The sequence below is a fragment of the Pelodiscus sinensis genome, chromosome 5, assembly GCF_049634645.1.
Source record: "Pelodiscus sinensis isolate JC-2024 chromosome 5, ASM4963464v1, whole genome shotgun sequence".
In the NCBI taxonomy this organism is placed as follows: domain Eukaryota; kingdom Metazoa; phylum Chordata; order Testudines; family Trionychidae; genus Pelodiscus; species Pelodiscus sinensis.
Window position 1 is genome coordinate 89,148,000 of NC_134715.1, and position 25,590 is coordinate 89,173,589.

Genomic DNA, 25,590 nt, shown 5'->3' on the forward strand with positions numbered 1-25,590 from the left:
ATAATTTCATCTCTTGAATTTAAGTCTAGGTTCTTCAGCAATTAAACAAGGAAAGCCTGCATTACCACTGCATTCTATGGAACTTTGACTATCTGCTAAATACAGACTTACAGGTTGTTGTTTTTTTAATATACAGTGTGGACAAAGAGGGAATATTATTAATTGAAATGAAAATTAACATTTACTCTTAAAAAATTTGTGTGTACAAATACTGCCGAAGCTTGCATTACTGCTTCTAAATGTGAAAGTCACTTCACTGAAATAAGCATTTATCCAATTAAAATGTAACAGTATTCCTGACATTGGAGCCAATATGCCAGTTAAGAAGAGACTGAACTATAAAAATGGTTAACAGTATAAAATTAACACCAAATCATTAAAACAAATACCATTTAAATGTAATAAATTGGACAATTTGTTAGTTAGAATATAATCCAAGCTACTGAACTCAATCCCATTTTATGGGATTCTTCCCATATTTAGAAATAACACTTGTTCCAAATTAGCTTCAATTAAGATACAGGAAATTGAACAACAAAGTAATTACAAAACATCAGAAAAATAACAACTTGGGCAATAGAAAGGATTTTAGTATGTTCAAAATATAGTTTTATTCTAAAAGTGACTCTGAAAACAGTATTGTTAGGTTCCATGTTTATAATGACACAATGACTTCAAGATCAAATTTGCAAAGATTACAATAATGGGATTTTTTTCTTCTAAATGTCAAGCTACACATTCAGGCCTCAGTTCAGGAAATTATCTGTAGTTAGGTAACCACTTTAGTATGTTGTTAGATTAAAGCATGGGCTGAAGTCCCATTGAAATCAATAACATTTAATCACTTTTGTGCTAGGACACTTACCCCAAGATCTAAAAGTCAAGCTCATTTGTTTCTTTCCTATAAATCTTTCCCAATAAAAATTCCAGTAATACCAATTGCGACACTCAGTTTTTACTGTGTATCTCCATTGTCTTTAAATTATACCATTAGCTACTTCTACGCAACTTTGTGACAGTCTTTGGTTTCCACAGGTGTAACTAATGATCTTCAATGGGGTTGTAAATGAAGACCAAATTTGCCATTTCAGCTAACTTCCAAATGCAAGGCTTTTAAGAATGTGCCAGGTTGCTCTCTTCTGCTAGAGCTATGTCTGCAATACTAACAGGAGTATAAAGATTTAATCAATCAATAAGTCTACTTAAATATATTCCTGTCAGTTAAAGAAGCAGAGTTTTCTGAATATCCAAAGGCCTGGATGCAAGAGCCCTCTCCCACAAAAGGCCAAAGGTAGGCAACAATTAAGGGGAGAAGCTGAAAGCCCACCAAGAGATAGAGATGGAGACAAGCCTGTAACTAGCAATAGATGGCTGGGTATTTTCTATCTTGTGTGAACACTTGAATAGCTCTATCATTAGGGCACTCAGGGGAGAGATGGAAGATTTTAACTCCCAACTCCCCCTTCCATTGCAGCTGAATCTCTCTCCCATCTGCCCCACCTCATCCCAAGTGAGCCCAGACCTGGCTCCTATCTGTGCTTAGCAAACACTTCTAGGATCAACATGGGCTCAGTTCTGGAATTAGGTGACTCCTCATTTAATCAAGCTCATAGGAGGTACTAAGGTGCTGGGTTTTGTGAATCACACTTTGAGCCACCAAATTTGTCCAATCAATTGTATAGGAGCCTATGCACTGAACTCAGATTTTGTAAGTCCCTGTGATTTTTCAACCCACTTAAAAGTTAGATGCCATCACTCAGCTTTGCCATGCCCAAATTCTTTTGTGAATCCAATTAGCTTTCATTTAGCTGGAGCATAAAACATCCCTAAATCCATTGTTATTCCTAACTAAGGAGCCACCAAACTTGCTCAGCAACTTTATGTTGCAGTATTGCATGCTTTTACAAGAGAGGACACAAGCAAGCTTTTATTTTTATAGTCATTTCATTATAGGAAAGTGGCCTAAAACCTTCTGTGAAAGATGAACATTCAGTAATCCTTTCAGCATGAGAACCTAACAATTACTTTGACAGGCTGAAAGAATGAAATAGGACTTTTTGTAAAAGTAAAGTTGAGGCACTACAAAATTATACCTTCCTTAGCAATTTGGTTGCTAGGTACTGACAAGAGATTACAAGAACAAGATACAGGCTCTCTCGCGTGAATTAATTCCTTGATTTTAAAATTTAAAATTTTTCTTGTGCAACATGATAAAAGGATTCTTGTAATTTTAGATGATAACAGCTATTCATATGCTCTCATGTCATGAAAAAAGGTTAAAAGAAAATGATTTCTCACCTTTTGGGAAGGATTATGATTCCAGAATGCCATTCTTAACTTTGTTATGATTGGTGGGGTGGAGAAGGAACAAGGATTGGAGTAAAGATTTTTAAAATCACTTTTTATTTAAAGAATCATAGACTTCTTCTCCTTTCTGCCTTTCCTCAGGCTACCTCTACATTGCGGGTGTTTTGCAGAAGAGGAAATGCAAATAGAGCACTCATTTGCATATCTTCTTCCTATCCTTTTTGCGGAAGAGGTTTTTGCGGTAAAAAGCCCTGTGTAGCTGGGACCATTTGTCGGGAAAAAACCCTTTTGCGCAAGATCCCTTATTCCTCAAAAAATAAGGCTTATAGGCTCTTGCACAAAAGGGTTTTTTTCTGACAAATGGCCCCATCTACACAGGGCTTTTTTATCACAAAAACCTCTTCTGCAAAAAGGATCAGAAGAAGATAAGCAAATGATAGTACAAGATATGCAAATGAGTGCACCATTTGCATTTCCTTGTACACAAAACACCTGCAGTGTAGGCGTAGCCTCAGTATAGTATTTGAAACCCCAATTACAGCCCCATAGTGTTTACTATTGTTACAGATAGTTAATTTCAACTTTACTTGACCACCAGGCCTGAATTCAAGCATTATCAAAATCTCCAGAGTTCCTCTGTGAGTGACAGACATTTCCAAGAGGGGCAGAAAAGAGGGGACCCAGCAGAGACAGATGCATCATGGAGGTGAATGCCTTGACTGTGAAGATGGTGTCACTAGAAGAGGGCTTTAGCTTCCTTGACCATGGGATGCTGTTCCAAGAAGAAGGACTGCTAAGCAAGGATAGGGTTCACCTTTTGAGGAAGGGAAAAAGAGTATTTGGTTACAGACTGGCTAACCGAGTGAGGAGGGCTTTAAACTAGGTTTGATGGGGGGCAGGTGACCAAAGCCCACAGGTAAGTGAAAAACATGGAGACCTGGGAGATGAGTGAGAAATGGGAGGGATCATGGGCTATAATAGCAGAGATAAAGGAGGGACAATGATGAACTGGGACGGGGGTGGGGGCAAAATCAAATCAATATCTTAAATGCCTATATGCCAGTGCAAGAAGTATGGGGAATAAGCAGGAAGAACTTGAAGAGCTAATAAATAAGCATAAGTATGACATAATTGGTATCACAGAGACTTGGTGGGATAATACACATGACTGGAATATTAGTATAGAAGGGTACAGCTTACTCAGGAAGAGAGCTAGTAGGTAAGGTCCCATGGGATGCAAGACTAAGAAGAAAAACAACTGAAGACAGTCGTCAGTTTTTCAAAGGGACATTATTAAGGGCCCAAAAGCAAACTATTCCATGGTGCAGGAAAGATAGAAAGTATGGCAAGAGACCATCTTGGTTTAACCAGAAGCTCTTACATGATCTAAAAATAAAAAGGAGTTGTGTAAAAAGTGGAAACTAGGTCAAATTACAGAGGATGAATATAAACAAATAATACAAGTATGTAGGGACAAGATTAGAAAGGTGAAGACACAAAATAAGCTCAATTTAGCTAGGGTAACAAGAAAACATTCTACAAATATATTAGAAGCAAAGGGAAGACCAAGGACAAAGTAGGCTCATTGCTCAGTGAAGAGGGAAAAACAATAACCGGAAACTTGGAAATTGCAAAGGTGCTTAATGATTTCTTTGTTTCAGTTTACACCAAGAAGATTGATGGTGACAGGATGCCTAACATAGTGACTGCTAGTGGAAATGGGGTATGTTCAGAAGTTAAATAGGAAAAGAACAAGTTAAAGATCACTTAGAAAAGTAAGATGTACTCAAGTCACCAGTGACTGAAAAAATGCATCCTAGAATACTTAAGGAACTGATAGAGGAGGTATCTGAGCCTTTAGGGCTGTCATCTTTGAAAAGTCATGGAAGTTGGGAGAGATTCCAGAAGACTGGAAAAGGGCAAATATAGTGCCCATCTATAAAAAGAGAAACAAAAACAACCCAGGAAACTTCAGACAGTAGGCATGTCTGGTTCAGAACCTGGCATATCTATATTCAGAACTAACCTTTTTTCAAGTGAGAATATATGATTACAGCCAGTCCTCAAGTTAGGAACGGGTTACGGACCAAACACTTGGCCATAACTCGAAATGTTCATAAGTTGGACCCCCATTGAGTTACATTGTGACCACACTGTTCGTAAGTGCGGGTTGCATTCATAACTTGGGGACCGCCTTTATGACTGCTTGATGGGAGGTTTGGTCGTAAATGTGAACGGTCATAAATCGACCGTTCAGAATTCAGGGACCGGCTGTATGAGTTTTATTCTTGTGTGCCCTGCAGGCTTTGTGGATGTTATAGGAATGGATGCCCATATTGCTTGAAATGTGTCCCAGGCTTTTTAAAAGACATGCACATTTCTATTGACAACCATCTGTATAAGATGGACTGTGCACCCAGGAATGGAACTAAGAACCTCCTTATACTCTGGCACAGTCTAGACTGCATGAAGGAGTAAGCTGATGCTATGCATCTGTCTGCCTTCCTCTCCAACTATGCTTCAGAGCAGCCAGGCAAAGAATAGACAGTAAAAAGGCATTGTCTGCCCTGCATGTTCTTGTTATTTGGCATGATACAGTGCATATTTATTATCACTAACACACTTACCCAACTTTGCCTACGTCCTTCAGGGCAGGGGATTGGCAACGTGTGTGGAGTGGAGTGGAGTGAAGGAGGCTAGGGGTAGGAGGGTGAGAATGAGGGGTGGAGGGTGACGAGGTGCTCAGGGAGGGACAGTTCCCATCCAGTACGGGCATTTTCTCACCTCCAGCCCCCCCCTGGGAACCAGGGGCATTTTCTCTCCCATCTCACCTACCCTGGCCAGCAGGGGCCTTTTTCTCTCCCCAGTATTCCCCCAGGTTCCCAGGCCCCAGAGGCCATGTTTGCCCCCAGACTCCCTCCCTCAGCCACACCAGGGAGCTTTTTTCTCCCTGCATCCCTCTCCCGGAACTCCAGGGGCCTTTTTTCTCCCCAACTCCGGTTCTGCGGCTATGGGCTGGGAGGAGGGGAAAGGGTTTGGTGTGCGGGAGGGTACTTACCTGTGTACTCGCAGGCAAGATAGCAGAGCCCCAGCTCTGTCAGCCACTCCCTTGGTTGTGCAGCTGCCCCCAGTGGACACTCTGCATATAGCTCTCCCCTGAGGGCTTGCTTCCACCAGTAACCATTCCCTCCAAATAGCAGCACCTTCCTCTGCATGTTATGGAAAACAGTCCTTTTCCTGGGGCTTCCACTTCTCCTGGAACATCCACACCCTGACCTTGCTTTAAGTTAGGGAGAAGAGGAAGCTGCATACCAAATTTGGTGGCTCTAGCTCTTACCATTTAGGAGGAGTTCTTGAACAAACAGATTTTCACAGACACACATGCAGATGCACTCAAAAATATGGAGAGAGATAAGACTCTTAAAGGGAGTTTTGCTACTGATTTTATAGGGCCATAATTTTACTCATAGACATTATAATTGTGAACAGCTAATCAGAAAATAATTTTTCACCCCAAAATAATTTCAATTAAAATTATTTAATTTTTCATGTTCAGCAATTTTTCATCCTTTTTTTTCAATAGCTAAATATGGAAACTTCTTGGCAAAATATTTTATTCAAAAACAAAGTATTTTGACTGAAAACTGTAAACTTTTTTTGGATAAAATATTTTAAATGTCCTGTGGATAGCAGGCACTTTTCACAACAAAACTTTGCTTGGTTAAAAGCCCGGTTTGAAGAAATGTTTTTGTTTCTGTCTATAATAATTTAAATTACTGACCATGACATAATAATTGGTTTTGTATATTCAGCTGTGGTGAGGAGCTGTCTGGTCAGTTTGCATCACCTATGATTAATTGGCTAGTATGGATTTAAAAAAAAAATTAGTCTGAAGAAGAAGCCTTTAACTCCACTAAACTCATGAATAAACTTTTCCTATAAAATGGTCTAATTTAACTAGCCAGTGTCCATGTTATTGAATAACCAGGGTAGGACAGAGGAGTGTGTAGAAATTTTGCTTTCCTGTGACAGCTGGACTCTCAGTTTCTATGCTGCTTTATAATAAAGTAACTTTTGGGGTTTTTTTCTACATTTGTCTGTCTCTCTGTGTGTGTGTGTGTGTGTTTAAATACATAAGAAGAAACTTCTTTGCTTCCTCAATGAGCAACCCAATATATCTCATTTTAGAGATTGGGGTGCATTATAGAGATTGTTTGGAGGAGGAAGATAGCACACAAAGGGAAGCCTCAGCAATATCATGAATGCTGCAACCAATCTATCTGCTTGCTTTTTGGCTGTCTATTCTCAGGAGTTGTGCTAGTAACAATATGTACGGGAATGTCTACACTACAGAGTTAGTTCGAACTAACATCCATTAGCACTTTCATAGGCACTACACTAGCGCTCCGTTAGTTCGAACTTAATTCGAACTAGCGGAGCGCTTAGTTCGAACTAGGAAAACCTCATTTTATGAGGATTAAGCCTAGTTCGAACTAGCTAGTTCGAATTAAGGGGTGTGTAGCCCCTTAATTCGAACTAGTGGGAGGCTAGCCCTCCCCAGGTTTCCCTGGTGGCCACTCTGGCCAACACCAGGGAAACTCTATTGCCCCCCTCCCGGCCCCGGCCCCCTTAAAGGGGCACGGGCTGGCTACAGTGCCCGTGCCAGGTGCAAGCCTGCCAGCACCCAGCCAGCAGACCCTGCGCCTGGCACGGCTCGAGCCAGCCACCCGATGCCCCCCAGCTCTCCCCCTCTTCCCGGGACCAGGCTGGCGGCTCCCGGGAGCTTGCCCGGGACCGCAAGAGGCAGGCACCCGCCTGGGCTAGTGCGGACATTGTGGACCTCGTCCACGATCTCCGCACTAGGCACAGGAAAGTGGCCAGCTAGGGCAGGAGAGCTGCCAGCCTGGCCACCCAGGAGCAGGTGTGCATGAAAAACAAGGTGGTCCACTGAGACCCCTGACCCTGAGCCCTGAGCTTACAATGGCCGTCCTGGGTCAGACCAAAGGTCCATCTAGCCCAGTAGCCTGTCTGCCGACAGCGGCCAACCCTAGGAACCCTAGAGGGGATGGAACGAAGACAGTGACCAAGCCATTTGCCTCGTGCCATCCCTCTCCAGCCTTCCACAAACTTTGGCCAGGGATACCACTCCTACTCCCTGGCTAATACCACTCCATGGACCCAACCTCCATCACTTTATCTCACTTCTCTTTAAACTCTGTTCTAGTTCTAGCCTTCACAGCCTCCTGCAGCAAGGAGTTCCACAGGTTGACTCTTTGCTTTGTGAAGAACAACTTTCTGTTACTAGTTTGAAGCCTGCTACCCATTCCTTTCCTTTGGCGTCCTCTAGTCCTTCTGTTATGAGAACTAATGAAGAACTTTTCTTGATGCACCCTCTCCACCCAACTCCTGCTTTTAGAGACCTCTATCCTGTCCCCCCTCCGTTTCCTCTTTTCTAAGCTGAAAAGTCCCAGTCTCTTTAGCCTCTCTTCATATGAGACCTGTTCCCAACCCCTGATCATTTTAGTAGCCCTCCCCTCTCCCACCCTCTCTCTTCCCCTCTCCCACCTCCTTTTCCCAGTCTCCCCCAGTTTTGTTCAATAAAGACAGATTCCATTTTTGAACACAATTGTCCTTTATTTTATACATCAAGAAAAGGGGCTAGGGAAGGGTAAGTGGAAGGAGGTGAGGGAGGAATGGGGTACGAGCCCCCGATGGGGAGGACTGGGCTGGCTCTGCGGGCTTCTGGGGGTGGAAGCTCTCCTGCAGCCCCCCAATTGCCCCCTCTTCCCAGATGGCAGTCTGCGGCAAGTGCAGCCAGGCTGACGGCCGAGTGCTGTGATGTGCCCAGTGTGGGCACTCCGGGCACTCCAAGCCAGGACTGGTTTGCAAGCAGGGCACCCCTGAGAACTGTCTGTCCGGGGTGGGAGTCGGGTCCCTTTAAGCGCAGCCCTCGGCTAGCCTGAGACAGCATCTCCACGCTCTAAGTCCTCCTCTGATGCCCTGCCGGCACTGCTTCCGGCCATCCTTAAGCCCAGTTCAGGGTCCACTTAATGTGGACATGCTAGTTCGAATTAGCAAAACGCTAATTCGAACTAGTTTTTAGTTCTAGACGCGTTATTTCGAATTAGCTTAGTTCGAATTAACTAATTCGAACTAAGTTAGTTTGAATTAGCGCTGTAGTGTAGACGTACCCTACCTTTTGTGTTCTGTCACTTGAGACATTACACCCTCATCACTTGGTATGAGTTATGGCTTAAAAAAAGTGGTTTATAAAAATAAATCCTGCTCACCTTATTCAAACAAGTCCCTGTAGTCCCTGTCATACAGAGGATTTCTCATGTGGTCCTTCAGTCATATTTTGGAATCCATCTGGCTCTAGTACAGGTGCACAGGAGAGGGGGGGCCTGAAATTACCATCTGCACAAGTGGCAGGTAGATTAGCCACGTTTAGCTTTCCATAATCTTGTAGGCCATCTGGCACTCTAGCTATTCCTTCCTTCCAGACATTTGGAGTTGAGGGGTCTAGAAATTAGGTTTAAACTAGCTGTTCTTGGCTGGTTTGTGTGAAAATTAAGGTCAGAATAGTGCTAATATGACAAAAAGACCTTTATTAGACCAGTACTGTACCATTTTAAAAACTGTACCTTACTTTCACTAAGCCAACATCAGTTACCATGGAAACAGAAGTGAGAATCAGAAACCAGTTGCTTTAATTGACTCATCTGCTAGTGACATCTTCCACGAGTAGTTCCACTTCTGTGGAAACAGATGTGCATACAAGGTAATAATTTAAAAAGCTTGGAACAAAAACTAACCAACTAACCAAACAAACAAACAAGCTCACCCTGATCCTTACTTTTTGTCTCATCTATCCCATTTCAATAGGGCTGCTAAATCTGTAGTGTTTACAAACTGTAGGGAAAACAAAAACCTTTTTGCTTTCTTTGAATGGCCACAGTAGCTTTTTGGTTAACAAATCCTGATCTGTGTGCTTATGTTGGAACCTAGAGTCAGAACTGTCTTTGACTAAGCAAGAGCCTTCTGTGAAATTCCCTTTTCTATTGTGCATTTTATAAGCTGAGCTATGAGAAATGATTGACATGGTATGATTGGCTGTTGTTTTAAATATTATTTCTCTACAAGCAGACTGCCTTTACCACTTGAACCCTTATGAAAAAGTCACACCCCTTTACATTGGTGATTGTTCTGAATGAAAAATGGAGAATAAATGTGGGAAATATATGTATTTCATTTTGGCTTTTGTTTTTCCAATTCAAAAATATGAAACGTTTTGACTAGTTCTACTCCTTGTCTCTTCACAAAAATGTGTGTACATAGCAAGGTACAGACTGTCACTGGATTCCTTAGGAAAGTGTGGTTTCAATGTGTTCCATCCTGCGGATCTTCCTTTCTAGATGCACTGTTCAGTTTCATAAAGGAGTATTGCTTATCTCCACAGGCTGCCAGCAAGTTTCATGACTCTGTTGGGCTTGAGAGAGGGTAGCAAAACTCCAAATTGTACTCACAAGAAACATACAGCTATTGCACTGTTGATATTTTTAACATCTCATCCACACTGCACACCAAAATTCAGAAAATCTTTCTAGCTGATCATGAATTCTCAGAAAATGTTTGTGTCTCATTAGCTATTGTTCAAATATGAATTCCAGCAAGTAGACTATAAAACAGGTTACCATTAAAATAACTGATTAATGAGCCACTTATCACACATTGCTTTTGTGTAAAGTGCATGTTTTGTTTAGAAGAAAAGACATTCCTTATGGAAAACTGAGTGCCACTACAAATAAGTTTTCAAAATGCCTACAGTCTACATAAAACTAACCTGTGAAAAGTTGCCACTGTCTTTCATACCTTCGGATATACAGTCCCCCAGTGATTCACACTGTTGCCTATCCTGTAACTCCTCTGCATCTCATGAGGCTATTATATTATATTTATATTATAGACTTGCATTTCCCTGAAGTTCAGAACTTAGAAAAACTTGCATATGATGTAGACACACACCACAGAATGATACAGTATAATTCTGCTTTGGCATTAATGAATATTAGGGTGACCTAGGAAGTTTGGCCAATTGGTATGATAAATAAAAATGCTCTCTCTTTCAGTCATTGAAGGTTTCCACTATGGCTGTCAAATATGTCAGTGTAAAGTGAGATGTGTGATATGTGGCAGCCCAGCTGGATTGTAGAGTCAGCAAGGTAGGGATGCTTCAAAAAGCAAAGCCAATCCTGCACCTAGTCAATAACATATGTGCCAGCCTTGAGGAGCCCACATTCTAAGGACGTTATCTGGCAAACACATAGAGCCAGACAGTGACTTGGCTAGCACAGCAACACACAGGTCACCGGAAGCAGGTTGGAGAGCTGCTGCTTCCTCCTTGGCACAGGTGAACCGGAGGGAGGAACTTGGCACTATCCACAGCGTGCTTGGTGGTATATCTAGGCTAGCCTATCAGACAGCTATGTTGGGCCATATATATACAGGTTGATGGGTATTAGGTGTCCAATCTGCACAGTATAGAAGTCTATTACAGCCTTACATTTAGCAGCTTATGCTCTGATCTCTGGAAGCCACTGCTAAATCACTGCTCTCTCAGCCAACATAGCAAGTATCAGATAGATCCCTCCCTTCTTGGAGCAGCAAATAGACCAGGAGAGAGATTGTGAGTCTAATACAATTTTCTTTCTAGGCTACTTCTGGTGGAGTGCACCAATAAGCTGCCCCTTGCTTGGAGCAGGTTGTTTCATGACAATGTAGCCTTAAATAGAAAGACTGTGCCACAAAAATGGGTAGAAATAAAATTGGATAATAAGGGAGGGAGATATAGAAAATATGATGTTGGTCAGATAATATAGTATGTGTCTTTTCCTAAAAAAGGAAATTATGCTATCTGCCCCTCACTCTATCATGAATTGTCCACCCACAATCAGTTTCAGTTAATAATCTAATTTAAATAGATATTAAATGCTATAAATACTACAATAGATTTGTGTGCGCACACTTGCATGCACACAAATTAGTCAAATAATTCTTAATTATAATGGCCAGACTCTCAGCTAGTACAAATCATGCAGATATTTTGCTACAGCATAGTATGGATTGCAGTTAACACCATCAGCCCTAGCCCAAAAAATGTGCTGCATTTTCCTGTTACCATAAGGGTCAGCAACTCAATACTTATTTAATAAAAGTAAACAATACCTCTCTTTTAAACTTTTGGGATTCAAATTCTACATCCTTAACTTTTGTTCTTTGCTTTTTTTATATATTCTGGGATGATGCAGCAGGTTTTTAGGGCAATCAGTCAGGTGTTACTTGATATGATTAAGGGTTTAATGGTGGCAGATAAGGCTCCAATAAGCATGTCTATGAAAAAATCCTTTCATTTAATCTTTTTTCTTTTTTTTTCTTTTACCATCATAACATTTCATTGGACAATGGAGTGAAAAGCCAATGTACCTGCTAGGGCTGGCAGTCTATTCTAATAACTGACATTAAAAAAATCTCTCATATGCTTTGCACTCTCTGTACCTAGAAGCCAATATTTCTAGCCTCTTGCACATGTGCATCTTTACAGTAAACATGGCAGTATCTCCCAAAACAGAGATTTCAGCAAATAGAGTTCTTGCCTGTTACTGAAAATAAAAATAGAAAATCTAGATATAGCAAGAATGATAAGAATCATAATTGGAGGCTATTAGGAAAGTTTCCCTGCACTATTTATCCTGTTTCATGCCACCTGGAAGCATCTGAATATGCTACTGGAATAATTAAGAGATATCAGGAACAAAATATGATAAAATTAATTCTGACCACATACAATTAATTATGGGGCCATTCCCATAATATATAACACTTACTGCACATTACTGAATGAGATAGATCCCTTCTGCAGGATAGGTGACAAATGTCAAAAATGATCTACTTGACAATAGCTTTCTGGATTTTTTAGGATCCTAAAAAACCTTATTTTTGATTAAGACTATAAGCAGGTAAGAATGGCCATCCTAGGTCAGACCATTGGTCCATCTATCCAAATGTTCTGTCTTTTGACAGTGGCCAATGCCAGATGCTTCAGAGGCAATGAACAGAACAAAGTAATTGTCAAGCAATTCATCCCCTGTCATCTAGTCCTAGCATTTGGCAGTCAGAGGATTGCCCTTCACAACAACCCTTGATAATGACTTGATACTGTGTTGTGTGGAGAGCTTCCTTTAGTTTGTTTTAAACCTGCTTCCAATTAATTCCATTGCGTAACTCCTGGTTCTTGTGTTATGGAGACAGGCATATAACTCTTCCTTATTCAGTCTTTGCACCATTCAGAATTTTATAGCTCTTCATTATATTCTCCCTTCATAATCTTTTTCCTCAAGCTCAACACTGGTACTCTTTTTTAATTTCCTCTCATAAAGAAGTTGTTTCATACCCCTAATCATTTTTGTCATCCATCTCTGTATATTTTCCTATTCCACTGTATTTCTGAAAAGGCATGATCAGAATGACACTTGATACTCATGGTGTGAGTACACCCTGGTTTCATACAGTGGTGTTATGATCCTTACTACTGTAGTTTCTATCCCTTTTCTAATGTCTCTTAACATACTCTTCATGTCCTTGATTGCCACTGCACACTGAGTGGATGTTTTTGGAGAACTAGTCACAATGACTCCACTATCTCTTTGTTGCGCAATAACAGTTAATTTAGACCCCCTATCATTGTGGATTTAGAGTTGGGATGTTTTCTAATATGCATTACTTTGCATTTATCAATATTGAATTTCATTTGCCACTTTATTTCCAGTCATCCAGTTTTGTGAGATCCTTTTGTAATGCTTTCTGATTGACTTTGGACTTAACTATCACAAGTACTTTTGTATAGCCTGCAAACTTTGTCATTTTACTGTTTATCGCTTTTTCTAAAGCATTTATATTGAACAGATTGTTGATCAATTCTGATATTTACTTATATCCATTGTGAAACTGACCATTTATTCTTATTCTTTCTTTACTATCTTTCAACCAGTTTCTGATCCTTGAGTGGACCTTCTCTTTTATCTCATGACTCCTTACTTTGCTTAAGAGTGTTTGGTGAGGGACCATGTCAAAGACTTTCTGAAGTCCAAGTATCCTATATCCACTAGATCACCCTGGTCCACAGGTTTGTTGACCTCCTGAAGCATTCTAATTGAATGGGGAGATATCTATAGTTTTACAAAAACAGTTCACTCTTCCGCAACAAACCATGTTCATCCATCCTGGTAATTCTGTTCCTTTCTATGGTTTCAATCAGTTTGTCCAGTACTGAATTTAAGCTTATTGGCCAGTAATTGCCAGGATTACCTCAAGGAGCTTTTCTTTTTTTTATTAGCTCCCCACAGTCATCTGGTGCAGAGACTTATGCACTAGGTTATATATCACAATTAGTAATTCTGTAATTTCATATTTGCATGACTTCAGAACACTTCTGTGAATACCATCTGGTCCTGGTGACTTATTAGTTGGTTCCAAAACCTTCTCTATCAACACCTCAATCTGGGACAAGGTCCTCACATTTGTCACCTAAAAATAATGGTTCAGTAGTAGGAATCTCCCTTACATCATCTGCAGTGAAGACTAAGGCAATAAATTCATTTAGTTTCTGCACACATAGTCTTCTTATGTTACCCTTTTAGCACATTAGTTGTCTAGTGGTCTCATTGATTTTTGGGGGGCAAGATTCCTGCTTATGATGTACTTTCAAAACATTTGCTATTTTGCTACTTTATCTTACAATTCTTTTTTTCCTACCTAATTAAATGCTAGCAAGTCCAGTGTAAAAGTGTATGTGCATTTGTTTTCCTCAGTAATAATAGATTTCCAATTTTTAAAGGCTCGGATGGCAGAGGGGTCACAGGGTGGCCAGGGGTTGTGCACTGGGCTTGGATGGTGGAGGGGTTGTGGGAAGCCCAGTGGGGGAATTGGATGGTGGACGGGACCTGGCGTGGCCCCCGAGAGGGGCTGGGCTCAGATGGCAGAGGAGACCCAGCCCCAGCAGCTTCTCCCCCCCCCTCCCCCGCCCAGATGTGAAGCGGGAGCTGGAGCTGGAGCTGGAGTAGGCCATGCCCAGAGGGGACAGCACCGAGTCTGGCCACAGCAAGCGGCTGAGGACGAAGATGCAGGTAGGCGACAGTGGCAGCATGAAGATGCAGATGACATGAAGACATCACTTTGTCATCTCACAGGAAATTTATATATATCTAATATATAAAGGAGAATGTTTGTATGTATGTGCTCTAATAACTTGGACACTATAAGACCTACCGCAACCAAATTTTCCATGGGATAACCTTTCCTCAAGGAGAAGGTTATAAGGTACTTTTGGACCCAATCAGGCCTGATCTAGGCCTGTAAAAATAAAAAGTAACCTGCTATGCTGCGCTGCAGGGGCAGCCCCGCCCACCGTAGGTTAGATGGTCGGCACCTGCGGCCCCCAGTGCCATCTGGGACTCACCCCACCCCCACGTGCACAATGGCTCAGGCACTGCCCTGCCCCCCACAGCTACGGTTACCAGGTAGTCTAAACTCCCTCCCCCCCAGACACACTTGATCACGGGTGTGGGGGGGAGGAACCAGCTGGGAGGAAGGGGGAAGCCGGGAAGTAGAGCTGGTGGGGGGGGGAGGGCAGGGCCAGCTGGGCTGGCCAGAGGAGATTGATGAATGGGTGGCTGGCAGGAAGCAGAGCTGGTTGGGGGGGGGGGAGGATCGGGGGCAGCAGGGCTGGCCAGGGGAGAGCAGAAGGGAGTGGCCAGCAGGAAGCAGAGCTGGTCGGGGGAGATCAGGGTGGGGGGTTGGTCAATGGGAGCAGGGCTGGCTGGGGGAGATCGGGAAGAGGAGAACTGGCCAGCAGGAAGCAGGGCTGGCGGGGCAGGAGGGAAAGCGAATCAGCTGGTGGGGAGCGGGACCAAGCTATGCCAGGTAACTCCAGCTAGTGTGTGTGTGTATGTATATATATATATATATATATATATATATATATATATATATATATATATATAAAAAACCGGCTGAAATCTACTCGCCATGGGCGAATAGATCAGCAGATTTGTCGAGCCCTGCACATATATATATAAAATAACTCTTTTTCTGTGATTTGGTTTTGCACATGCAACAATTGTATCACAGAAACAAAGTAAAAAAAGTTACTTTTGGTGATTTATACTGTGGCAAAAAGATGAATTAGTATGAGCATATGAATTCAGAAATACCTACTTTTCCTCAGGTAAAGACCGCTATGAATTATGTAGGCAATCATTAAAGCAGAACATTATTTCAAAGAATTCCATAATAGTAGCCCTGATTCATACAGCTGTGACAAAATGATGGTACAGATGACTGTCCATTCAGGGAGACAGTGTCACATCAAAATGTCTTATGGGATTATAAAAGACTTGGGATTTGACAGAATGTTTGTTTATGTGAAGAGCTAGCATAGCTGGAGTCTCACTAGAACAATGTCTGCTCTAATAAGGTGACTCCTATTTTCAGTTTGAGAGGTTATCACTGGAAATGAAACCAGCCTTCACTGCAGGATATTAAACACATTTGCTTTGACTGCTGAAAAACCTTGAAGTGGACATAGTGAGTGCAACATAAACATAGAACAAAATGTTGTAAAGATGAATGTACAGACTTAATGCAAACATTGCTGAGGTGTTTTTCACACCACACGGATGTTAAATTTTATTACATTATGGTCACTATTTCCAAGCGGTCCAGTTACATTTACTTCCTGAACCAGATCCTGTGCTCCACTTAGGAGTAAATCAAGAATTGCCTTTCCCATTATGGGTTCCAGAACCAGCTGCTCCAAGAAGCAGTCATTTAAGATATTAAGAAATTTTACCTCTGCATCCCATCCTGAGGTGACGTGTACCCAGTCCATATAGGGATAGTTGAAATCCCCCAATATAATTGAATTTTTTATTTTGATAGCCTCTCTAACCTCCCTTAGCGTTTCATAGACACTATCACTGTCCTGATCAGGTGGTTGATAATATATCCCTACTGCTATATTCTTATTATTGGAGCATGGAATTACTATCCATAGAGATTCTGTGGAACATTTAGGCCCATTTAAGATTTTTACTTCATTGGTTCTACATTTTCTTTCACGTATAGTGCCACTTTCCCACCCAGATGACCTGGACTATTCTGATATATTTTGATTGTCCTCTTCCACCAAGTTTCCATGATGCCTATTATATTGATATCCTCCTTTAAAAATAAGCACTCTAGTTCACCCATTTTATTATTTAGACTTCTAGCATTTGATATAAGTACTAAAAAAATTGTCACTATTTTTCTGTCTGCCATTTCCTGATGTGTTAGACTCTTTTTCATTTGATTGGGTCTCATCTAATCTGACCCATACTTCCATTCTCTCCTCCTGACTAGAACATAGAGCATCTCTATTCATAGACCGTCCTCTAAGAGATGTCTCTGTCCGATCCATGTGCTTCTCTACACCTGTTGGCTTTCCCCCAGTCCATGACTCTTATGATCCTCCAGTGCTTGCAGTACAATTGAGAAGTACCTCTTTTGGTTTATGTACTCGTTGGCAAGGTGGTTGGGTGCCAAGCTAGATGTATGTATTCCATCTATCACCCCTCCACAGTTAGGGAACCCCACCATGGCAAAGCCCTCCACTGTGGCCTGAACATTTTCCAGAGTCACTGTCCTTCATACCAGAAGGGTATTGATTGTCCCGACAACTTGGATCACAGCAGCCCCTACTGTAGATTTACCCACTCCAAACTGATTCCCAATTGACCAGTAGCTGTCTTGTGTTGCAAGCTCTCACAGGGCTATTTCCAATCGCTTTTCAACTGCTACAGGGTGGGGGAAAGCAATTTGCAAAGTCCCATGCACGTGGCTTTACATGTGAAAGTTTTGCAACCACTATGCAGTCTCACCAGTAAGTGCTTGTTTCTCAGGACCAGAATTGGCACTCCACTCTGTCAATAGGGCTGACTGCTGCCAGCATATGCCAATTGCTTCATTCATTGGGTTCCTCTATGTCTGTGTGTGTTGCCTCCCAACATTCTTCCTCGTGCAGGCACCTCCTGCCTAGCCTCTGGACAAATGACAGGAGAATGTGCAAGGTGTTTGCTGTGCTTGCCATGGCAGTGTGCAGCTGAGCAAGGTCCATGCTTGCTGTGCTGTGGCATCTGCATGGAGCCAGAGGAAAAAAGGTGTGAAAGGACTGTTTGCTGTTGCTTTCAAGGAAGGTGGGAAGGAGGAGGTAAATGGTAGTTTGATGGCATGTACCCAAAACCACCTGTGGCAAGATTTTTGTCCCATCAGGCATTGGAAGCCTATCCCAGAATTCAAGTGAGCAGCAGGAACTGTGGGATGGCTACCCAAGTGCATTGCTCTGTAAGTCGATGGTAGCCATGGCAGCGGGGATGCACTCCGTCAACTGAATGTGCTTAGGGAAGACATGCACTTTCAACTTTGTAAAATCAGATGCTAAACATCAACCTCAGTAAATTCAACCTAACTTCAGAGTGTTGACATACCCCGAGTATTTTTAAATGAATGATCACACATATAAAGGGGGAGAGGGGCACTGTTGTGTGTCTTAGTAGAGATGATCTGCACCCCAGGAAATAGTGATCTCTGCACTCTCTGGCTCTTTTAAAATATTCTATCTGCAGATATCAGCAAAAGGAATTCAGGAATCCCTTTCAGTGACAAGAACACTGTTGCACAGTATCTAAGGGACATATATATAAAAGCACTGTATAATTTAGAGTTATGCTTCACAAACCCAGTGCATGAGAGTACATCCACACAAACAGTCATGACCTTGTGAATACACCAAAAGTGAAGCCATTTTTCATTTACTCTGGAGGAAATGATTGTCTGAGTATGCTATCAGGTAATATCTGCTAGAGAGCAAATGTCCATGGCACACTGATTGAGTCTTTCTGACATGATATCTTTTGGGTAACCAGTTTTAGTAAGATGATAGAGAGCAATAAAGTGTAAAACAAATGATACTTTGTGATTTCTTACTTAAAAATACTGCAGCTGCCATTGAGTTTGATGATGCTAAATACATTTTAATAATCTTGGTTCAAATTAGACTTGTATGAAAAATGTTGCAGTACCATAAAAAAAGAGGAAGATTATATTTATACCAGTTTCACAGAAAGCAATAAAGCCCAAATACCATCACTGTTTCCTAAACTGAACTGCAAACCATTTATAATAAGTAATGCATTCAATGAATTTCACCACTTTTGGTTTACAGTAATAAGATTGTGATTTCTTTAAGTATCATGTTCCTCCAAATAATGTGCAAAAAATTCTTGGGCTGTAGGTTTGTTTGGGGTTTTTGTTTTGCACTAAGTTTATTTTGAATATTCAACATTAGAGCTATTTTGATTAAACACTTAAGTTGCCCTGTTTCTCACCAGAGCAACTTAAATCTTATAGGGACAGTCTCCCGTCATGGAAAAATAAAACGCTTTTACAGATTTTGAAATTCACTTTATTAATTCTTACCAGTTAGCTTCATCAGGTACATTATTTAACAAAAGGCCATGGCAAAGAAAGTGTAAATACAATGTAGGCAAACCCATTTAAAAATAATGGTGCAGCTATATGAGCTTTCAGTGGGGAGCAAATAATCAGTTCCTTATACCACTCAGATTGAGAATAGTGCTACCTTATAGAAACAGCTATAGAATCATAAAATTATAGAACATTAGAACTGGAAGCAACCTTGAGAGGTCATCGAGTCCAGTCCCTGGCCCTCACGGCAGGACCCAATACTATCTAGACCATTCCTGATAGATGTCTATCTAACCTGCTCTTAAATATCTCCAGAGATGGAGATTCCACAACCTCTCTATGCAACTTATTTGAGAGTTTAACCAACCTGACAGTTAGGAAGTTTTTCCTAATGTCCAACCTAAACCTCCCTTGCTGCAGTTTAAGCCCATTGTTTCTTGTCCTATCCTCAGAGACCAAGGAGAACAATTTTTCTTCTTCCTCCTTGCGACATCCTTTTAGATACCTGAAACCCGCTATCATGTCCCCTCTCAGTATTCTCCTTTCCAAATTAAACAAGCCCAATTCTTTCAGTCTTCCTTAATAGGAAAGATGGTTGAGAAAAGAGCAACAAAAATGATTAGGGGATTTGGAACGGGTACCGTATGAAGAGAAATTAAAAGGAGTTGGACTTTTCAGCTTAGAAAAGAGGAGACTAAGAGGGGATATTATAGAAGTCTATAAAATCATGACTGGTATGGAAAAAGTGAATAAGGAAAAATTATGTACTTATTCCTACAGTAAAAGAACTAGGGGCCAACAAATGAAATTAAGAGGCAGAAGGTTTAAAACAAACAAAAGGAAGTTTTTCTTCACTCAGTGCACAGTCAACCTGTGGCACACCTTGCCAGAGGATGCAGTGAAGGCTCAAACTTTAACAGGGTTCAAAAAAGATCTAACTAGCTAGATTCATGGAGGTTAGGTCCATCAATGGCTACTAGCCAGGATGGGTAGAAATGGTGTCCCTAGCCTCTGTTTCTCTGGAGGTGGGTGACAGGGGAGGGATTACATGAGGATTACCTTTTGTGATCCCTCTCTCTGGGGCATCTGGTATTGGCCACTGTCGGCAGACAAGATACTGGGCTAGATGGATCTTTGGTCTAACCCAGTATGGCCGTTCTTATGTTCTGTAGACCTTTAATGAGACAGCTAACATGTTATCTCCTCACAATAAACAAGATTTGGGTCCATTCATAGGTTATAAAACATTTGACTAGACATTTTTATTTCTGAATGGGTAGCAACATCTCTAATTAAGCCTTACTTTAGAATAGCATACCTGTTAGCATAGTACAGGACATAACTGTTCTCAGCATTGTTATAGAAAGCATTCTTTAAATTTGGTTTTGGTTTTTGTTCAGGGCACCCAGTCTTGATAAACATTGTCAGTTGTTAGCCCTGGGTCATCTAGTGCAGATGAGTCTTTGTGTTCTACTCTGAAAAAATATGGCAAAAAGGGACACCTTCTTACCCAGCAGCTCATCTCCCTGTGTATAGTCAGATCCTATTTGTTTCCTTTAGTGACAAAAATAGGTTTTTAGTATTGCTTATTCCTGTTAGCCTTGCAAAGCTGCTAGTGGATAAACAGACAGACAAATCATGCTTATTCAAAAGGGCTGTTGGGAAAGGGCTGTTGGTTATTCAAAAGGGCTGTTGGTAATCAGACTAACCTGGGCACAGTCGGTGCTATGAGCAAGACCCTACTTTCTAACAAAGCCTTCCCACCATAACCAAAACAATAAGGAAAATAGGAAGTATTTCCCCTACATTCACAGATTTCCAGTTGCCTGGGAAACTAGCTGCCATGTGTAGTCCTTTTCTTTTCTGAATAAATGTTGTATCACATAGATTTTCCATATGCCAGGCTTTGTGGTTGACTTCTTTTAAGGCAGTGTGTGTCTGCTTAACAGAGCAACATCTTGTAGGCCTCCATAGTTAGCTTTGTTTCTCTGGGACTTATTGTCTCCCAATCTATATTTGATGTTGCTCATATAATTATTCAGAATTAAGTCTTACATAAACATCCAGAGTTACTAAATTTTTCACTAGATGTTCTCCTTAAGTGTTTTCAGTTATTTAACTGCAAACTATGTATACTTGTATCTGTTTTCTGTGCTAGAACACTATTCAAGCATCTAATGCTGAGTGCCTGAAAATCCACATTCATTTGGGATTGAAATGTGAAAATCTGTTGTTGGACTGAATTCTCTTTTGTTACCCTTTCAATCCAGGCATTGTTTTTCTTGTCATTTGTAAACAAAACTAGAGAACATATCACTCCATTGGCAAAAAAAGGAACAAATTAAGGTACACATTCTCCTGTCTGATTTGCTGCGTGGATTTGTAGAGGTTATGTAAAGGCTTTGTATTTCAGCTCTTGGAGTAAATTGGAGAGCAGTTTTCAGTGTCTCTCTTCTAAGTTGCCTATTTGAACCTAAATGTGCATAGCAGTCACTGTACATTTGTTTCATCTGATGGCTGCTCAATGGCCTATGTGAAAATGGGTAATGATCTCATTCCACTTACTTTAGAGGGGGAAGTATACACATTAGTGTGTGTACATACAGAAACCCACAAGCACAATTGTACTTTTCATGCTCCCAGAAATTTAGAGCGCCAAACTAAGGAAGATGGAAAACGGTGGCCTCAGAAAATGAATAATTGCTTTCCCCATTGCATTTATCACCACACTTGTCACACAAAGGCATCTGAAGCCATTTTCACTGAATGCCTTTTTCTTCCCTCCTCTTTAAGCTTTTCCCTTGCCTTATCCTGATGGCTAGGCCACTTAGAACACCTAATAGGACTATACTTTATGGCTTACACAAGTGTTGGCTTCTCCACAGAGAGAAAGAGATTGTTAATTTCTCAGATCTAAAGCTGGTCAAATTTTTTTGTTAACTTTTTTCACTGTATTTGGCATTTTTCATTTAAGCAAAACAAATAGTATTTCAATGTTTAAACAATAGTGATTTCAATTTAAAATGTTTAGCCAACTCTAATCATGTACATTTTTTACTCTACCTCTAACCAACAGGAGCCATGCGCTGAGCTCAAGGCAGAAAACCTCCTCTGTTTTTATAGGAAGCCTCTGGAAAGCTGTTTCATTACTGCATATGACCAGCTCTTATTCACTTCAATCTGGAAACAGTTGTACTGAGAGCAAGAAAGAGTCCTTTTATTCCTTATCCTCAGAGCAATTGCAATTTATCTTCTCCTCCATCTGTGGAAGAAATAAGTCTGGCATTACCAAAGAGTTAACTCCCACAGGTAGGTATTAATTGCATGAGGGTAAAATATCTTATCTCTACTGCAATATGTTTTCTGGAAATGTCCCCACTGTGCATTATATCTGGCAAGATACTGTAGTATCAATTCATATGCCTATTTTTAACAGGCTGACTATCTACTTTGTGTTTTGTTGTGAAATATACAGTTCCATGATGCATTATGAATTCTCTCTTTCCTTCTGGGTTTGTTCTCAGAAACTTTTTTTTTAGCTCTTAAATACGTATTGTATTCTACACTTTTTGAAAAAAGTATAGAAATGCCTGTTATCTGCCTTTTTCAAGCCAGAAAAGGCTATCTATGTACCATTTTTGCACCAATTCTTTTTATTGGCCATTGGAGGTGGTATAAATTATTTGTGGATGTCTCATATTTCCAGCCATTGTGATTCCACATGGTTTGCTTGTTTAAATTCCTGTCATTTCACATAGTAGCTAAGTAATGCAGTGGCTCAAACTGGCAGCCTAGGGAGGAGGAGTGCTGGGACCATTGCCAAAATTACCTTGGCCACATAATAGAGTAATGTGCTACAAGCTATTTCTCCTGGGAAGCTATTGCTGTCACCTTAAAGTATTTTCTATTAGAGTATCCCCAGTGCCTTTACGTTGCAAGCTGATATTTTCCCCTCAGGTGATGAAAATTGAAAATCTTATTTCAGAAAGAGAAAAAGCAAGAGATAAAACTGAATAAATGAACATAGTCAATTTAAATGAACAATTTGTTTATTGAACTGAATTATTATTTTTTCATAAAAGACCCTGCATTCTTTTGATTAAGTGAGAGAACCCGATGCACTGCTAACATAAATAGACTATTTCATTTACATCATGGAAGTTGTGGCATCTTACGGCACTTCTAAATGTGGCCTAGCATTTGACAGCACTACCTCAGGTTTTTTTATTGAACACAACATGCTGTTTACTTATTACTTTTGGATTGTTGAGAAAGGTTTTTCTTGTCTTATAATTTCTTTATATAATTCAACAGTGTAGTTCCTTTATTTCCTGTTTTCTTGAACTGTTTTTCCATTGATAACTAATTTTTGAGAACAGTCTTTCAATCAGTTATACACACACCGTGCAGTAATTTCATCTAGGCCTCATTTCCCTAGCTGTGAGAATATCATGTGGGACTTTGTCAAAACCCATAATAAAATCAAGATATAGCATGTCTACGCGTTCCTTCCAACTACATCAGTAACACTGTCTAGAAAGGAAAATAGTTGGTTTGGCCTGACTGGTTCTTGATAAATCTAGCCAGGTTATTCCTTATAGCTCTATTATTGTCTAGATGCTTGCAAACTGATTGTTTAATAATTTGTTCCAATGTCTTTCCAGATAGGAAAGTTAGGCTGACTGGGACTATTATTTTCCCGGTCCTCTTTGTTCCTTTAAAAAAAAAGTAGGTACTATAATTGCTCTTCTCCAGTCCTTGGGATCTCAGCTGTCCTCAAGGAGTTCTCAGAGATACTTGTTTATGGTTCTGAGATTGCTTCTGCTAATTCCTCAAGTTTCATGGGATTAATGTAATCAGAATTAAATAATCTAATTTATCTAAATATCCTTTAACCAGTTCTTTCCCTGTTTTGGCCAGAGTGCCTCTCGCATTGTTGTTAATATTGATTGTGTGAAGTATCTGATCATTCTTAACCATTTTAGTGAAGACTGAAGAAAAATAGGAATAAAACATCTCAGATTTCTTGATGTCATCAGTTATTAGCTCTCCCCTTCACAACTAAGTAGAGGACCTATTCTTTCCTTTATATTTCTTTTGTGTCCAATGTATTTAAAGAATCTCTTCTTATTGTCTTGTATGTTACTTACTAGTGTAACTCATTTTGTGCCCTAGTCTTTCTTGTTTTGTTCCTAACTGTCTGTGCTATTCTTGTGAACTGCTTCTTAGGAATTTTTCTGTACTTCCCCTATTTTGCTTTATTCTTTTTTGATTTTCAGGTTTGATAGAGCTGTATGGGCTTGTCTCTATTATTTCTAAGTTTGCTTCCTTGAGAAACTGCCAGCTTCTCCTGGATACCCTTTTCCCTTAGATTTTCTTCCCTTAGTGCCTTACCTATCAGTTCTGAAATTGTTAAATTCTGCTGCTTTTGAAATGCACTGTCCATATTCTGCTCCTCTCACTTTGCCACTTCCTCAGAATCATGACATCTGTCATTTCATGATCACTGTCATGGAAATTGCCCTCCAGCTTCAGATTTGATACCAAGTCCTTCTTACTGGTCAAAATCCAGTCTAAAATGTGGCTCGCTTTGTTACTTCCTCTTTTTCTGTCCCCAATACATTCTGAGAACCTATTGTAAATTTTGTTTTATTTTATCATCTTACTTTTCAGATGGCTGTCTGGGTATTTAAAGAGTTCCATTATTACCAGGTTCAGGGGCACCAACAGCCTCCATGGGTCACTGAGCAAGGTGTGTGGGAGGATCCCAGCTCCACACTCCTGGAAGGGGCAAGGCCTCAAATGCAAGGGATAGGGCCAGTGCGGCCAGCCCTCAGCACCACCCAGAGCACACCATACCAGCCTTAGGCCACCTCAGCACCACTCAAAGTTTGGCTCTGAGTCCCTCCTGGAGAGCATGGTGTGGCACTCTGGCACCAATTTAAAAGACACAGTGCTCTGGCCACCACTGCTGCTTCAATAGCAGTGGGGGTAACTAAGGTGCATCCACACTGCACCGTTATTTTGAGATAACTAGTGTTATCTCAAAATAACGATGTGAGCGTATACACAGCTATTCTGTTATTTCAAAATAACTTCGAAATAACGGACAGCTTATTCCAAAATCTGTAAACCTCAACCTACAAGGAATAACGCCTATTCTGCCATCACTTTGCCCGATTTTCTGGTTTATATTAGATTGCAACCATGATGCCACCCTTATTTTCTCCCCTTTTATCTTTATCCAGAGACTTTCAACTGATCTGCCTCCCATCTGCTTCAGGACCTCAGAATAAGTGTATTTATTTTTGATGTGTAACACAACAGTTCCTGCTCATCCCCCCCATCTGCCTTTGCTGAACAATAGCCTTCTCTATTGGTATTCTGGCCAAGAGCCTTATCCTATTTGAGGATATGTCTACACTTAAACCACTAAAGAGCACAGCTGCAACTGCTCTGCTCAGCACAGCACCCTTACCTCAAAATAAGCTATGCAAATTGCACAGCTTATTTCAAGGTAATTTCAAAATAAAACACTATTCCAAAATGTCCCTTAAACCTTGTGCAATGAAGTTTACAGGAATATCAGAAGATTTTGATATAACAGGCTTGCTCTTAAGATGCAGAATAGCTATTTTGGGATATTAGAGGTATCCCAAAATAGCTCCACAGTGTAGATGTAGCCCTCTAATGCTTCATTGT